Source organism: Poecilia mexicana, unplaced genomic scaffold, assembly GCF_051168715.1.
Source record: "Poecilia mexicana isolate PSO_F unplaced genomic scaffold, ASM5116871v1 scaffold_18, whole genome shotgun sequence".
Classification (NCBI taxonomy): Eukaryota; Metazoa; Chordata; class Actinopteri; order Cyprinodontiformes; family Poeciliidae; genus Poecilia; species Poecilia mexicana.
The window spans coordinates 14,107,991-14,113,990 of record NW_028263387.1 but is presented as its reverse complement, the minus strand read 5'-3'; positions in this window follow the sequence as shown (position 1 = coordinate 14,113,990).

Genomic DNA, 6,000 nt, shown 5'->3' with positions numbered 1-6,000 from the left:
CTACTTACCAATATCAGTAACAGCGTCACAAGTTTATTGTGTCAATACAAGGTATTCCAATTGAAATTTGGAAGTTGTTTTAAGAATAACACGTCTTTGGTACACGAGTTATTGTTTATTATTTGTGATTGCATCTGTTTTAGGTAACAAAAGCTGGTTCACGTTTGAAAAACACATTCAAACCAGCCCAGAATGAGTCCAAGACCAGGTCTGTGATGTGCCTTTTGTCCACTGGCCCCTGCAGATAGGCAACACTCTACTTGTGACTCCACAAGTAAATATATAGACAGTGTATGGATAAAAGATCAGATGTCATCAAGATTTTGTAAAAAAAAAAAAAAAAAAAAAGATTCCAAAGATTCGGCAAATATTCAGAATTTGAAAACCATTCATAACATCTCAAGACTAAAGATCTAAAATCAAATGTATAGGAAAGTCAGACAGTTCTGGATCATAGAGTCATCTGTCCTTTGACTAGATGACTCTATTGTGGAGGGCTTGGATTTGGAGCAGGTCTTCATTTAAAGCCCTCGCACAACACCATCTGTAAAACACTAGGTGGCAGTGTGGTGCCACAAACAAATCAAACCCACCAACGAAACCATAACACCTGCTGGCAGGTAAGACATTAAATGTTATGCAAAGGCCAAATTAAGTTAAATATTTAACAAAAGTCGATTCTTTAGCAAACAGGGATTTCTTTTCAGTTAGTTCAGTGAAAAAAAGGCAGTTGTAGTTTGCAAGATTGACGTTTATTGTTTCCATTTGCATTTCCAAACAAATTAACGTACATTGAACTTCTGTTAAAAGTTCATTGACCTTATGCAGTGACTAGATGGTTTTACATAACAAAGAAAGTAACACACACCTAACTCACACACTTCAGAAGTAAAGAGTCTTTCAGTAAAAGTTTGGTCATTTTTATCTAAATTATAAGAATTTTTAAGTTAAATATGCAGATTCAAAGATGTGTCAATATTAAAATTTATCACCAAATAGCTAGTTTAAATCCAAATAATTTCAAAACCAAAGTTTTACTGCTGTTTCCAATTCAGCTCTGTTTACACTGTAATACAGTCAAATTTAATTGATTATACGATGTCTGTTGGTAAAACGTTCTCTATACAGCACAAGAAAATGCCAAAACCATCAAATCTTTTGACTTACTAAATTTGTGTAACAACATTTTGCAAGTGCTCCATTTTATACAGAACGGGGGGGAGGGGGGAAACAAATGAAGGCCAAACAAATGTATTAAAACTAAACTGACCCACTGACACAAATACTGATCAACGTCTACTATTACAAGTTCTGGCGACAAAAAGGATTTTATAGTTCTCTTATTTTTATTTCAGTTAAAAAGAAAGGAAAAAAAAAACTCAATGATTTTAAAAACTGATTTTTTTTTCTATGCAATTTTTGCAACTATTTTTTGTAGTTTATGTAGAATCTGGGGCAGTTTATGCGTTTGTTTATAAACCATGAATTAATTCTGAATAAATAGCGTATTTACGTATTGTGCTCTGATCCTTTTCCTGCCAGACAAACCGGGTTTTCACATGACTGTGTCTATTATTAACAACATTGCTTTGCTCTGCCCAACTGTGAAATGAACAAAGTGCAAACTCACTGCGCTGGTTTCCTGACTGCATGAATCATCCCGTGTCACAGTCAGGCTCTGGGAACACCTAAACCCTGTAAAGGCGTTTACACAGACAGCTGTCAGAGTAAACGCCTAAGTTTTCAAAATAGCACCTATTCAAAGTCTGTCTCGCTGAGCGGCTCCTGCTGGCTTGGCGCAGGCATCCGTCCCCTGGAAGCAATTACAAAGGCTTCAGGGCAATGCTACAGTTGCACGTAAGATTACCTTTACAAAAGTATTCATACCTGTTTTACTTTTTGTTTTGGGACTTTATGTAACAGCCTCACACAAACTTTGAAACGAAAAGTGAGAGTGGGAATAAAATATTGATTTTCAAAAACGTTTCCAGCTCAAACTCTGAAAAGTATAGTGACATTTTTCTTTCTTTTTTTTTTTTAATATATAAAGCTCAGTCCAACTGGATGGAGTTGGGACATTCCCATGATACACGGCCTGACATTTTCCTTAGGCATCCTCTGATGGATGGTGGAATTAATGGTGGATTCTATAATAATTTGCTGAAAAGGTCAGAATGCAACAAGACGTCCCCCAAACATGTCATTCCCATGTTTCCACAGCTGAATTGAATGGAAACATTTAGAAGCAGCATTTGGTTTTTATGCTTCTCTAATCTGAAACAAACTTCCAAAACAAAAAAACCTGCAAAGCAGCCGACGCACTAGTTCCTTTGAATCAAAGTTAATAATCCACCACTTTAGAGTTGCCCTTCACTAATAATAACTGAAACATTTTATTTAGATTTGCCTGATGATTGTGATGATGGCATTTGACAAAATGTAATGTTTATTGCTGTAAGCCCCCTTGAACTGCCCTGTTCCTGTGCTATACAAATAAAGTTGACTTGACTGGTGTAGTTCATTTGCTCTGTTTTGTCCAGATAGGCAAATTTTGGTCCCATCTGTTCAAAGAACATCATACTAGAAGTCTGGGTTTTTGTTTGCATGCTCTCTTTTGTTTTATGGATCAAATGTTCACTCCTTGAAAGTTGGACTTGATCAGTATGTACAAGTCAGTGCTTTCGAAGGCTGTATTGTAGGTCCTGTGATGACATTTAAGGAGTATGGAGACTTCGTCTTGCTCTCTGTTTTCAGGGTTGAACTTTCCAGATCTGGGTGTGTCGGCAGCTCCGTTGAACGCCATGACCTTGTAGACTGTTCAAGACAAGGAAGTTCAAGTTTGGACCAATTGTAAAAGGTCTTCCAGTCAAATTTTACTGTTTACTTATATTACATGCATTTCTCCGTGTTGTTGAAGTTAATCTTAAACATCTCTACGTTCAAATATGCTTGGAAAAACTGTAGGTTGCCTCATTTTTTTCATTTTTTTTTTTACGGTACATTGAAGTTGGTGGGCTGTAACATGACAAAATGAGGAAAAGGTCAGGGGACATAAATACTTTTACAACGAACTGGACATGCTCCGTCAATGTTACTGCAGTGTTTCTAAAATCAGATAATTGCATCACAGCAAATTTGTTAAAGGTATCAGTTGCCGTCAGTCAGTCAGCATGTCAAGATTTCAACCATGTATAGACTATAGCAGCACAAAAGGGCTCTTTTTCCCCAGGTGTGTTTATTCTCTGAGGATAAAAAAGAGTTGCGCAAAGATCACGTCTAAATTAAGTAACATTTTTTCCAACTAGTATGAAAGAAAACAAAGTCTTGTCATATGTGTCTGCCTGCTTTTTTTAAAGAGAGGTTTGACATCATATCTACTTTATCTAAAAACATCAAAGGCTGAAGAGATTGAATGTTGATTACAAAGCTAAAATAGCTACGAAAGGTCATCTTGGTCACTGATAACTCATCTCTGCAATAGACTAATACTTGAAATATTTTCTGGTTCAGAAGTAATTTAACCTTTTGTGCATTATCTGTTTAAAAAGAAGTTAAAAATTGCACTCCTGCCCATTTTTGTTTTATCTCCTGAGATGATCTTCTTGTCCTTTTATTAAGTTATTTTCACTTACATGCAAAGTACAATTTATCCACCTCCAAAAAAGAATAAATAACCCGAAGACTCGATTTTGATAAATCCTGACGTTATTATCTCTGGATCTTTCACGTCACGAATCCCTTATTAGACAGTGTGACTGTATTCTCTCCATCACGCGCTCTGATGCTCGGTTTCTGTTTTTGTTTTGTGGATTGTCTTTCAGTCCTTCAGCATGATAACCCCAGAAGAATCTTCACTTATAATTGCTGGGGTTTTTTTTTTAATTATCATTATTATTATTTCCATTTTAGATGGAAGATTCTAACCATCAACTATTAAATTATAGTTTAATAGTTATTGTTTGGGCTTTTTATATTAGTAAACTATGCTTTTAGGATTTTAATAAAAAGGATATTCAAAAAAAGCTTAAAAATTACACTTACAAACCTTCTTAGTAACACACACACACACACACACACACACACAACACAGATGTTCTTGCTGGCCTTGTGCATGAAGTTGTGACTGACGTCTTTCCTTTTTGCTTTTCTTTTTTTTAATGTCACATTTCTCATGTGACAAGTACCCAACAGCTCTGGTGGTCACTCTTCTTGAGTTACACCCACACGCTTCTGGATGCCTCTCTTGTCCCTCCCAGGTGTTCATCCACGCACCGACTGCATGATAGGGGTGTTTCTGAAGCATGCTGCCCTCAGGGTTGTCGTGTCTAAGGCGTACAGTATTCCAGGTATTTCAGGACGCACTCGTCCAAAAAAAACTTCAGCACGACTGGATTGCAAAACGCACACGAGCAGAAGACTCGTACCGACCGTCCTTTATTTGATCCGCCTTGTTCGCCCGTCGGATGAAAGAAAGATAAAGAGCTGGACAGAACTCGAAATATATGAGAATCTGGAATTAAATGCAAATACTGAGAATGTGGGAATATTCAGGCAATTCATCAAGTAGTTCAATGAAAAACATCTGCTATAAGGAAAACATAAACATCAAAGTTGATGGACTTTTTCCTTCCAAACACTGGACAGCCATATAAACAAAGTTTTTTTTTAGGCTATTTCAGGTTGGCCAGTCATTGTCTATATTTAGCCCAGAAAAAATTTTAGAAAATGTGACTTTGTTTTTCCCAACTCTGTGAATTTAGCCTACAGAAAAATGTCAAAAGTCAAAGTTGGACAACCGCAAAGGCTTTCAACCATATTTCAACATCTTAACCACAATTTCATCCTGTTTGGATTGAGTCCAATGTCATCCTTCTTACTGTGCAACAGTAATTTGCTTAGAGGAGTTTAAGTTACATAGTTTTCACTGAGATCCTAAACACGATTCCAGTACGTTAAGAGAAGTCAGAGGCATTTAAAGACAGCGTGCATAGTTGTTAGAGATGGCAAACATTTTGAAATTTAAGGAACATCCTGTTGAATTTGTGAACATTGGCATGTCAGTCTATCCAAACCTGACATAGGTTTTATTACTCGGTCTTAGACGAGCTTGTCCAATTACTGATAACAACTCGTCATCACGTTTCATATGGAGTAAGGGTGGAAATCTGCAGGAGACGTGAAACCAGGTGTGATGAAAATAAGAGAAACTTAATGACAACTGAAGGCATTCCTCTAAAATCGTTCCATCTCCACACATAACCAAATCAATCAAATACAATCTACTTAAGCAGAATGTGAAGGAGTCAAATTAAGGTTAAGATTGCAAACATAGAAAACAGTTGCTGTGCATCTAAGGAAGCACTTCTGACTGGATCAAGTCACTGACTTTCCCTCATCCTGAGCAGGCTTACGCTGACAGTAAACAGGAACGTCTCTCTTTTAGCAAGAAGAACCTGACTAATTGTGAAGCAGCTGTTTGATGTGACTTGGTGGGAATTGAGAATGCAGGGAAGAGACACAAAAGTCCCAGAGAAGCCCTGGTCCAGGAATAAAAAGAGTCAACGGCAGCAGAAACTCCATTACTGGTTCTGGGTGAAGCTCAGCTAAACAGAGTCGTTGATCCAATTGATTCGTCCGTGGATCATACCTGGCTAAACACTGAGAACTGGGCCAAGTCTGTCATATGTAGTTAGTGAAAATTAAGTTGATGGCAGAAATAGTTCAGCCGAAAGCCGACTGCTGGAGGGAGAAACGGGTTAAACACAGAAACAACACGTCAACGAGATGCGACACCACAAACTACAGGGAGAGCGGCTGCTAAGGCAAGGCAGGTTTATTTGAACAGCACCATTCATAAGAGATTAAAGAAAGCTCTTTGCTGTCAGGCAGCCATAACTTTGCACCTCATGCCCTTTTCTAATCATATTTTCACTATGAAAGCCAAACAAGCATTCAGCTTTCCAATAAAAGCTTAAGTTGAATTTTGTGCGTTATGTCAAA